Source organism: Orycteropus afer, unplaced genomic scaffold, assembly GCF_000298275.1.
Source record: "Orycteropus afer afer isolate SDZICR_OR568_19922 unplaced genomic scaffold, OryAfe1.0 scaffold00126, whole genome shotgun sequence".
Classification (NCBI taxonomy): Eukaryota; Metazoa; Chordata; class Mammalia; order Tubulidentata; family Orycteropodidae; genus Orycteropus; species Orycteropus afer.
Window position 1 is genome coordinate 1,575,370 of NW_006921713.1, and position 12,018 is coordinate 1,587,387.

The following is a 12,018-nucleotide window of genomic DNA, read 5'->3' on the forward strand; positions in this document are numbered from 1 at the left end:
ATTTATGATAATTTATCCCTAGCACTGAAGATATATATTTATTTGATAAAAACTTAATTTTTTGAATTTATGTTTGGGGACAGTTCACCTACCTAATTAATAAAAACTCACACTTACTAGACATGAAAAAGATAAATAAGTAATGAAATACAGAATAGAGTATACAAACCAGATTTATTTTTTATAATTATAATAAAACCAAAACCAAACTCATCACCATTGAGTCAAGTCTGACTCATAGCAACCCCCATTGGGTTTCCAAGGTGGTAAACCTTTATGGAAGTAGATTGCCCAGTCTTCTTTCCGCAGAGTGGCTGGGTTAGAATCACCAACCTTCTGGTCAGCAGTCAAATCCCTTAGGCACTGAACCACCAGAGCTTCTTAACTATATAATAGAGACAATAACTTTTTCTACCGAATGGATACTTTTCAAACATTAGATGATAGAATATAGGAAATAAGCTAAGTGCTATGTGAGCTTACTATTATAATCTTTGCATTTTCCATATTATTTTTTAAAATTGGAAAAAAAAATATTTCTAAGCAAATACAACAGACTCAGAAGACTTTACAAGTTATGCGTGCTGTCAAGCAGTGCATTATTTTTCTTACTTTAATTTCCAGTTAAGTATCCCCCAGAAGTTTTAAAACAATTGAAACCAACTAAACCATAGAGCAAAGACAGGAGTTGAAAGTGCGTGTATAATGCATGATTACTCTCAAATTCTTACTGATTATTGAGCTCCAAAGGGTTTTCTGGGCTAAAATCATTACAGAAGCAGATCACAAGGTCTTCCTTGTCAGGTAGGTCCATACTGGCAACTGGGTTTGTACCACCCATGGGCTTCTATTTTACAACTTACAAACATTTCAAGTCTTTGTTATACTCTTAGTGTTTTCAGTCTTCTTCAGATGATAGATCTCATCAAAGGTTTTCTTGTATCATTAGTTAATTAGTTTGCGATACGATGAAGACAGGGATTGTTTGCCTTTTGAGATTATTTTTTGACTGGGAAATGGAGAGTAAAAGTAGGACGTGGGAGCTTTCTTTCCTATCAGTGTTTCTTTAAGTATGGTATGGAGCAGGACTAGAGGAAGGTCTAGAGGTTAGATTCTTAGTTCTACTACAAAGAATACAAGTTAAAGATCAGTTTATGCTTTCTATTTGTAGTATTTTCTCCTAGTTCTCAGAAAAGGGTAAATAAAGTGTTGTACTTAAGGCCTTAAATTTTTACTTCAACATGTATATTTTGGTCATATATTAACAGATTATTTATATCCTTTTTAGTATTTTTATCATGTTTTCCCTTACAGTATTACCATATGCTTAATAAATGCTATTTTATCTAATAGATATTTGCTCAATTAAAAATAAAATTATGTGTATGCATGACTAGAACATTTAAAAGAGCATAGAAGGTTTTTAGTGGAAAGTTATACTTCTTGGCTTATCCCTGTCCATTCTCATTACTTCCCTCAGAAGCAAAAAGATCTCACTGTTTCACTTTTTGAGTCATTTTATTATTCTGTTCAATTTCTCTATGCCCATTCTTAGATTTTATTGGGCCCAGGGATTGGAGGCTGCTTTTCACTTGGGTGTGGTTCTAAATTAAGGCCAAGACCTGAGGTAGGCAGGTGCAGAGGGGTTAGGAACAACTAAGGGAGACAAACTTATCTGTCAGTTTGTTGTCCTGTGGTGGCGTGGGTGTTGCTGTGAGGCTGGAAGCTATACCACTGTGTTGCAAAATGCCAGCAGGTTACCCATGGTGGGCAGATTTCAGTGGTGCTTCCAGGCTTAGACAGACTCAGCAGAAGGAAGAGGCCATCCACTCCGCAAACAATTGGCCAGTGGAAACCTTATGAATAGCAGTGAAACATTGTCTGACATAGTGCCAAAAGATGAGCCTGTCAGGTTGGAAGTCACTCAAAATTTGACTGGGGAAGAGCTGACTCCTCAGAGTAGAGACAACCTTAACAATATTGCAGTGAATTGCTTGATGTGGCCTTTCTAGCCATTGTCCTCCATTCTGTGATGTTTTGTAAATCCCATTATCCATGCCTATTTGGGGTGGTGTGGTAGTTAAGGTCAGGTATCAACTTGGCTGGGCAGCTGATAGTAGTCATTCCCTATAATGACTGGTAATCGATTCTGTGATGGGATTTAGGTTAATTCTGTTAGGGCAATACAGGTGGAATGTATCTTGAGTCCTGCCTTGCTGTAGAGTATAATTCAAATCACCACCCTTAGCTTCCCTGAGGGTATACCTATGAATCTCCTGGGAAGATTCACTCTCTTGCTCTGGCTTTGTGTCTTGGATCATCCTCATCTCACCCCTGGATTTGGGACAGCAGCCGTCATCTGATCTGCTGATTGAGGTTCATCAAATCCCAAGAGTTGGGAGGATCCGCCAGGCCTACTCACCGACCCGGGATTCGCCAGCCTGCCAGCTTCCACCACTACTACGTGAGACGAACCCTTGGGTGTCTGTGAGTTCTGTGAGGCTTTACAGCAAAATACAGAACCCTAAGACTGGTGAGATTACTGGGAGGAGGAGGAGTTAATGTCTGAAATGATGGAGTGGCATGGTAGTTTGGACATTTGGGACATCTTTAACCTCTGCCTCGTGGGGACCGGCCTTGTGCTGATCTTTCTAAGAGAAATTGTTCAAGCAGATATGGATAGAGTAAAGCTTTGGGGACCTATGTCAGCCGATGTTGCATGACTCAAAATGAACAGAAACAGATGCAAACATCCATCAATAATTGGAACATGGAATGTACAAGGTATGAATCTAGGAAAATTAGAAGTTGTTAAAAATGAAATGGAACACATAAAGATCAATATTCTAGCCATTAGTGAGCTGAAATGAACTATTTTGGCCATTTCATAATCAGACAACTATATGATCTACTATGCCAGGAATGACAAATTGAAGAGGAGTGGTGTGGCATTCATTGTCACAAAGAGTGTCTCAAGATCTGTCCTGAAGTCTAATGCTGTCACAGATAGGATAATATGTATATACCTAAGGAAGAATAGTTAATACTACTATTATTCAAATGTATGCACCAACCATCAAAGCCAAAGATGAGGAAATTGAAGATTTCTACCAAATTCTGCAGTCTGAAATTGACTGAATATGCAATCAAGATGTATTGATTATCACTAGTGACTGGAATGCAAAAGTTTGAAACAAAGAAGAGTTGCCAGTAGTTAGAAAATAGGTCCTTAGTGATAGAAATAATGCTGGAGATTATATGACAGAATTTTGCAAGACCAATGATTTATTCATTACAAATAGCTTTTTTTCAACAATATAAGTGGTGACTATACATGTGAACTTCACCAGATGGAATACACAGGAATAAGATTGACTACATCTGTGACAAGAGGCAATAGAAAAGTTCAACATCTTCAGCCAAAAGAAGACAGGAGCTGATTGTAGAATAGAACATCAACTGCCCATATGTGTGTTCCAGTTGAATTTGAAGACAATTAAAATAAGTCCACAAGAGCCAAAATATGACCTTCATAATATCCCTCCCAAATTTAGAGACCATTTAGAGAATAGATTTGATGCACTGAACACCGATGACTGAAAACCAGAAGAATTGTGGGATGATATCAAGAACATCATCCACGAAGAAAGCTAGAGGTCATTAAAAAGACAAGAAAGGAAGAAAAGAACAAAATGGATGTCAGAAGGGACTCTGAAACTTGTCTTTGAGTGGAGAGTAGCTAAAGCAAATGGAAAAAATGACAAGATAAAAAGGGTTGAACTGAAGATTTCAAAGAGCAGCTCTAGCAGACAAAGCCAATTGCTATAATGAAATGTGCAAAGACCTGGAGTTAGAAAACCAAAAGGGAGAAACACACTCAACATCTCTCCAGCTGAAAAAACTGAGGAAAAATTTTAAGCCTCGAGTTGCAATATTGTAAGATTATACGGGCAAAATATTGAATGATGCAGGAAGCATCAAAAGAAGATGGAAGAAATACACAGAGTTACTGTACCAGAAAGAATTGGTCGATGTTCATCCACTTCAGGAAATAGCACATGATCAAGAACCAATGGTATTGAAGGAAGAAGTCAAAGCTGCACTGAAGGAATTGGCGAAGAACAATGCTCCAGGAATTCACGGAATACCCACTGAGATGTTTCAAAAAACGGATGCTGCACTGGAGGCACTCACAGGGTGAGGCCAAGAGATTTGGCAGACAGCTACCTGGCCAACTGACTGGAAGAGATCCATATTTGTATCCATTCCAAAGAAAGGTGATCCTATAGAATGTGGAAATTATTGAACAATATCATTAATATCTCATGCAAGTAAATCTTACTGAAGATAATTAAAAAACGGTTACAGCAGTATATTGACAGAGAACTTCCAGAAATGCAAGGTGGATTCAGAAGAGGATATGGAACAATGGATGTCATTGCTGATATCAGAGGGATCTTAGCTGAAAGCAAAGAATATCAGAAAGATGTTTATGTTTTATTTACTATGCAAAAGCATTCGATTGTGTGGATCATAACAAATTATGGATAACACTGAGAAGAATGAGAATCCCAGAACACTTGATTTGACCCATTAGGGAACTGTACATAGATCAGGAGCCTGTTATTTGAACAGAACAAGAAGACACTGCATGGTTCAACATCAAGAAGGGTGTGTGTCAAGGTTGTGTCCTTTTGGCATAATTATTCAAATTTCACGATGAGCAAATAATCAGAGAAACTGGATTATATGAAGAACGTGGTATCAGGATTGGAGGAAGACTCATTAACCACCTGCGATACACAGATGACACGACTCATTTTTAAAAGTGAGGATGACCTCAATCACTTACTGATGAAGATTAAAGACTACCCTCTGCAATATGGATTACACCTAAATATAAAGAAAACAAAAGTCCTCACAACTGGTCCAATAAACAGCTTCACAGTGGATGGAGAAAAGATTGTCAAGGATTTCACATTACTTGGTTCTGCAATCAACACCGATGGAAGCAGCAGTCAAGACATCAAACGATGTATTGCATTGGGCAAATCTGCTCCAAAAGACCTCTTTCACGTGCTGAAAAAGAAAGATATCCCCTTGAAGACTAAGGTTTGCCTATCCTAAGCCATGGCATTTTCAATGCCTTATTGCCTTACTTTTCTTTTTTTAGAATGCTTTGACTGGATTTACTATATACTTTAATTTCTTCAAATAAATCCTGTATATTTATAATCTCTGGTCATCAAGTTTATTTCTGGATAGATTGTACCTGCAAACTAATGTCCTTCTGGAATACTAAAAATAGTCACTACAAAGAAGACAGAAAAGGATGATAGAAGAGATTGGACTGATATAGTAGAATGTGATCTATTTAAATCCAGACATATTCATAATTATTAATCATAAAAACCCACTGTCATCAAGACAATTCTGACTCATAGTGACCCTCATATAAAATAGATTAAATTTGTAGTTAAAATTGATGATCACCAGAATAATAAACAGCAAAATGTCACTATATGGTATTTATAATAGGCACTCCAATCTCAGCATGGGGAATAACTACCTCCAGCTGCCAAGCCACTCAAAACCAGGGCCCAGTCAAGGTGACACACAGCCTTAACTACCACAAGTATTTTGAGCCAAACTGTAACACAACTTGTGGGATGTGGCTGTGAGAAAAAAAAAAAAAAAAAAGTGGTACATTACATCACCAAAAGACAGAAAATGAAATAAAAACAAATAAACAATAATAAAGAGAAAATATGCAAAAAGTTATATTTTGATAAGAGTAGTAAAATTACACTAACCTGAACTCTGTGATGTGCCTACCATAATTTATAGCCTGGGTTAAATGCTTTACTGTTTTGTGTCATTGAGTCAATTCTGACTGATAGCAACACTATATGACAGAATATAACTGCCTCATAAGGTTTTCTAGGCTGTAATCTGTGTGGAAGAGTACTGGTGATGCAGTGGTTAAGTGCTCAGCTGTTGTTGATAGAAAAGGTGGGGTATTTGAAACCACCAGCTGTTGCATGAGAGGAAAGACCTAGCGATTTGCTTCTGCAGAGATTACAGTCTAGGAAATGCAATGGGACAGTCCATCTCTGTCCCACAGAATCACTATGAGTCAGAATTTACTCACTGGCAGCAACAATGGCAATCTTAATGGGAGCAGATCTCCAGGTTCTTCTTCTGTGGAGTTGTTGGTGAGTGTGCACTGCGTCCTTCAAGTCAGTGCTTAGCACGGCCCGATCAAGATTCCTTACCATTTAATTCTCCTAGCATTTTTGGTAACATGAAATGAATATCTATATTCATCACGTCGTGTAAATAATATCAGAGTAATTAAGTGCCACACCAAGGAAAGTTTAAAATCAGACTCATATTACAGATAGTCCTGATTTATGACAGGGTTTCATTCTAGTGACTCTGTTGTAAGTCAATTCTGAAAAGTCAAACATCTCACTTTTTATTTCTTTTAGTTTTCATTATTAATGGCTTTTATTATCAGTATCTTTATGAATTCAATCTTTATTTGTCTTTATGAGTTGACATGAAAATGATAACATCTGCAAATCACAAGCTACAACATTGTATGTAGTATATATTACTAACAATAAGATGTACCAAAAAATAAAGGTCATAAGTATAGTTCCATAACTTGATATGTCATAAGTTGAGGACTTTCTGTATTGATATTTCAATTGACTTATAATTTCTTCATTTTCTTATTTTCCATACAGATTTAATTTGGAGATAGCCCTGTTATGTAGGAGATATTTTTGTACCTACTTAATTTCTGCCAGAACAAACAAATATGTCTTGGATGAAGTATAGCCCGTGTCCTTAGAAACAAGGATGGCTAGACTTTGCCTCTTGTACTCTGGTCATGTTGTCAGGAGACACTAGTCCCTAGAGAAAGACATCATGTTGGTAAAGTAGGTCAGTGACAAAGCAGAATACCTTCCTCTGGATAGATTGACACAGTGGATGCAGTAATGGGTTCAAACATAACGGTGGTTGTGTGGATGGTGCAGGAGCAGGCAGTGTTTTTTTTTTTTTTTTTTTCCTATTGTACATAGAGTTGCTATGAGCAAAACCAACTTGATGATACCTAACAACAACAACAATTTAATTTCTCTCAAACCTGTAAGCTTCCTGGAAAGAAACAAACTACTGAGTCATCTGTATATTTCTTCAAGCCACTAAATAGCCCACTGTTCATAGGTAATGCACAATGAGTTCTTCTTAAATGCATAAGAATTGATACCTAGTTTAAATTATCAGAGGGTTTATGCATAATTTAAGAGCGTATCGTTGGAGTTAAACATGCTGGACTCAATCTCCACCAAACTAATAATTACAGACTATTAGACATTGGGCAAATGACCATTTCTAGGACTATTTTCTTACATGTTTAATGAAACTGTAATAAGATTTACCTCATAGAGTTCTCACAAAGCTATGCAATATGCTTAGCATGGTACCTGTGGCACAGTAAGCTCTTAAAATAAGTTATTTTTATTTTTATCATTATGTAATCCCAAGCCCTCCTTCCATGACATTTGAAAATTATGTAATCTACTATTGTCTACCTTTTAGATGACACATGACACAAAGAACAACTCTATTGAACTTACTGTCTTCCAAATATAACTGGCTCTTTTGAATCTCCAAGGATTTGCAGGTACTGTTCTTTCTACCTTGAATACTTTTAATATCATTGTCTGCAAGGCATCTACTATTAACTTTTCAATATGAGGCTCAAAAATTACCTCATCTATGGAAATATCTCTGACTACCTTCTTTTATTTGATGTCTATAGAAATGGTGAAATATTCTGATGAAGAGGAAATATCTTACATGCATAATTGCTAAACATTAACATTGTTTTTTCTCTTTATATAGTTTTATTTTCTTACATTCCATGTTCTTTCTTGTATCATAATTTGAATAAACAACTTATTTTGTTGTTGCTAAAAATTAAGTTGACGTATTTAGTGAGCTGTTCACAATGATACCTAGATCTCTTTTCTTAGAAATTAAAATGAATTCAAAACCCATTTGTTTCTCTAATATTCATTAGCTCAATCTTTTCTAGGTTAAAATATATCTTCTATAGCAATTTCCACTAGAAAAAAAAAAACTAAATACAAAAACAACTTCAGTATATATAAGTGTTTTTTTGTAAATACACATTGTGATATCATGGATGATGCTGAAAAATGCATTATTATGAAGTTATTGTGTGGTAGGGAATATTTTCTATATGGTCTGCCAAGACGAATGCAAATTACTTAAGAAATTAAGAAAAAAAAGTATTTAAAATATTAAATTATGGTTGCATATAATAAAAAGAAATGCCACATATATGCCATTCACTTCTTCCATTAAAGTGGTACATTTTGACAATTTGATGAATCACTATTGTTACATTATTGTCTTTATTATTTAGGATAACTATAACAAAAATACTACAAGTGGATGGCTTTAACAGAAAAATTTATTCTCTCAGAATTTAGGAGACTGGAAGTCCAAATTCAGGGCACCAGCTCTAAGGGAAGGCTTTCTTTCTCTGGGGGAAGAATTTTGTCTCCTTTCAATATCTGTGTGCCCAGTGTTCCTTGGAGAATGTTATGTGTCTTGTTCTTCCCCTTGTTCTCAGTGCAGGGACCTCAGTTTCAAAGGACATGCTCCATTCCTGGCTCTTCATTCTTGGTGGTAATGAGGTCCCTCATCTCTGCTTGCTTCTCTCTCCCTGGTGACACAGTGGTTAAGGCATTTGTCTGCTAACCAAAAGGTCAGGGTTTGAACTCACTAACCACTCAGTGGGAAAAGATGAGTCAGTCTGCTTCCATAAATATTTACAACCTTGGAAAACATATGGAACAGTTAGTTGTACTCTATCCTAAAGGTCATTCTGAGTTGGAATCTACTTGATGGTAGTGGGTTTGTGTTTGGTAAGATAAAAGGTCTTGCAGACCACACCCCAGGGAAATCTCCTTACATCAGATCAGGGTTGTGACCTGAGTAAGTTTGTTGCACCCCACCCACACTCCCTTACAAATGATTGGCTGATCACATCAGATTAAATCATAAGGAATGATGACATCACTACATAACTGCCAACTTGCATCATTGTATAATGCTAAACCATTGAGTTTCCTGGGCCAGCCAAGTTGACACACATATTTTGTGATACAATTCAATCCATGACATTAATAAAGTCCATAGTTCACATTAGGGTTCAGTCTTTGTCATATACAGTTCTATGCATTCTAAATGTATAATGCCATGTATTTACAATTACAGTATCATACAGAATAGTTTCATTGCCATATAAATTCCCTGTACTTCAACTACCTTACTCTCATAACCACAGTGTCCTGACAATCACTGATCTTTTTACTGTTTCTATAACTTTGCTATAGAGGACCCTCAACAAAATGGATTGACACAAATGATGGTATATAAGCCAACATTGAACTTAGGTTTTGCTTAGAGTATTAAAGATGCTTCATACTACTTAAGTAAACATATTAAATCTAAAACCTCTAGTAATACATTCATATGGATATATATTCAGTACGGTGTTCTTTGAGTTAGCCTTTGACCTCAATTTAAACATATACTTGTTGCTTACTTAATCTGTATGTTGAACAGATAATTCAAGTCATGATGGAGAAGCTCAATACCATCAATTAGAACAGATCCATGAGAGCCTAAGGAGAGCTCTGTGCATATCCCACCTGAATTTAGAGGCCATCTCAAGAATAAATTTGATGCATTGAATACTAATGACTGAAAGTCAGATGAATTGTGGTATGAAATTAAAGATATTATACAAGAAGAAAGCAAAAGGTCATTAAAAAGTGAAAGGATAGAACCCTAATATACACCTTTAACAATGTGAAACCACAGAGTATCCCATTGTTCTGTTTGAAAGACTACCTCTTGATCTATGTACAACTCCACATGGGCACAATTAAGTGTTCTGGAATTGCCATTCTTCATAGTGGTATCCATAATTTATTATGATCCACAGTCTAATGCCTTTGTGTATTATTAACACACAGGCTAACATCTTTCTGGTGTTTTCTGATTTTGTTCAAGATCCATCTGACAATGATAATGATATCCCTCATTTCATACCTTCTTCTGAATCTATCTTGAATTTCTGGCTGTATTCTATTTATATGGCAAATATGGTAGATGTCACTTTCGTGATAGTTATATGATATGGTGAAGATGAATGGATTTTGAAGATTTAATTAAAGTTCCTAATTAATTGACTTTGAGTTTTTCAAAAGGGGGATAGTTTTGGATGGACCTGACCTACTCAAGTGACTCTTTAAAAGATGATCAAGGCCATCTCTGACGTTAGAGACTCAAAAGCAATAGAGACTTTTTTCTCTGTTGCTGAATTTAAGGATGTAACCTGTCATAAATTCTATAGTCAGTAGAAAATGAATTCTTCCAAGGAAAACATTTGTGGTAAATAGATCTTTCCATAGTAAAGTCTCCAGATAAGAATACAGGCACTATGACACCTTGCTATCAGCCTTGTATGATCCTGAGAAGAGAATGTAGTGAAGGTTTGCCTGGACCTCTGACCTACAAAAAAAAAAAAAAAAAAACTGTAAGATAATAAACTGGTGTTGTATCTGAGTAAAGATACTTTAAAAAATGAGTTACTAGTGCTAAAATATATATTATAAAATATATAACTATGCATGATGTGTTTCAGCTTTTTTGAACCCAAATTTGTACATACTAGTAACATGTTGGTGTTTTAAGGTGACCCATGAAATAACACCACTTTTTTTCTGTTTGTATTCAGAACCATTTAGTAAAAATACTTCCTTTTCTCTACTGAAAAATCAGTTGATCATCAATGTGAACTTATATTCCTGAATGCTCTAATATGTTCTATTGATGTATATATCTGTCTTTATGAAAAACTATAATGTCTTGATTGCTTTGTTTTTATAAGAAGTTTGAATCCAAATTATTCAAATACTCCTGCTTTGTTGTTTTTCAAAGTATTTTTTGGCTATTATAGGTATCTTTCTTTTCAATATATACTTGTTAATTTCCATTAAAAACAAAACTGGCTAATTTTTACTTTGATGGTTTTCAATCAGTCAATATGTTCCTCTCACATTCAAGACACACTTATATATTCCATGATCTCTAAAAGTCTCATATTTTAGAATCAGTTTTATATTGATAATATTATCATACATAGGAGTGGATGAAGCTTATTAAAATTATTTCATATTTAGGAGTAGATGAAACTTCTTAAATATAATCCTTTGAGTACTTTTCATCTTCAACTGAATCCTATAAAACAAGGAGACCCCAATATACACACCTATTATACAATTGTGCAACAGGTATAACAGAACTTCTGTAGACACTGATGTTGAAAAAGGGGAAAAATATTACGCACGGAGTATTCACCAATTGGGAATTATGAATCTCATAAAGACTCAAGTTAGCACTTCCTTGATTAGAACCCCAGAATTCAGAACAATTCTTTATGGCCCTTATCCTACCCTTTAAGATTGTAGTTATCTTCTCTGATTTATTCTTCCTTTTTCATTAATGTCAGTATATGTTTTTGGCTAAATATTATTCACAAAGTGTTTCTTGCTTGTAGATATTTTGGTATTTAAAGGCTTAAAAGAAATCATATCCTCTTTATCTCCTTTAACCTCAGTTGACTGTTTTTGCCAATATAATTATTTTTAAATTTTTAGATCTGTTAATATTATTTGAACTCACTCCATTAGACAAAAATCACAAATTCCTTCATGATGTGTTTTTCTCTTACTTAGATTATGACTAAATTGCTGAGGAAAACACCTGTAATGATTTTTGAAGGCCTATTGTTTAACTGAGGAGCTCTGGTAGCATAGTGGCCAAGGCACTTGACTGCTAACCAGACGGCTGGCGGTTCAAACCCACCAGCCACTCCTCGGAAGGAAGGTTGGGCATTCCTACTTC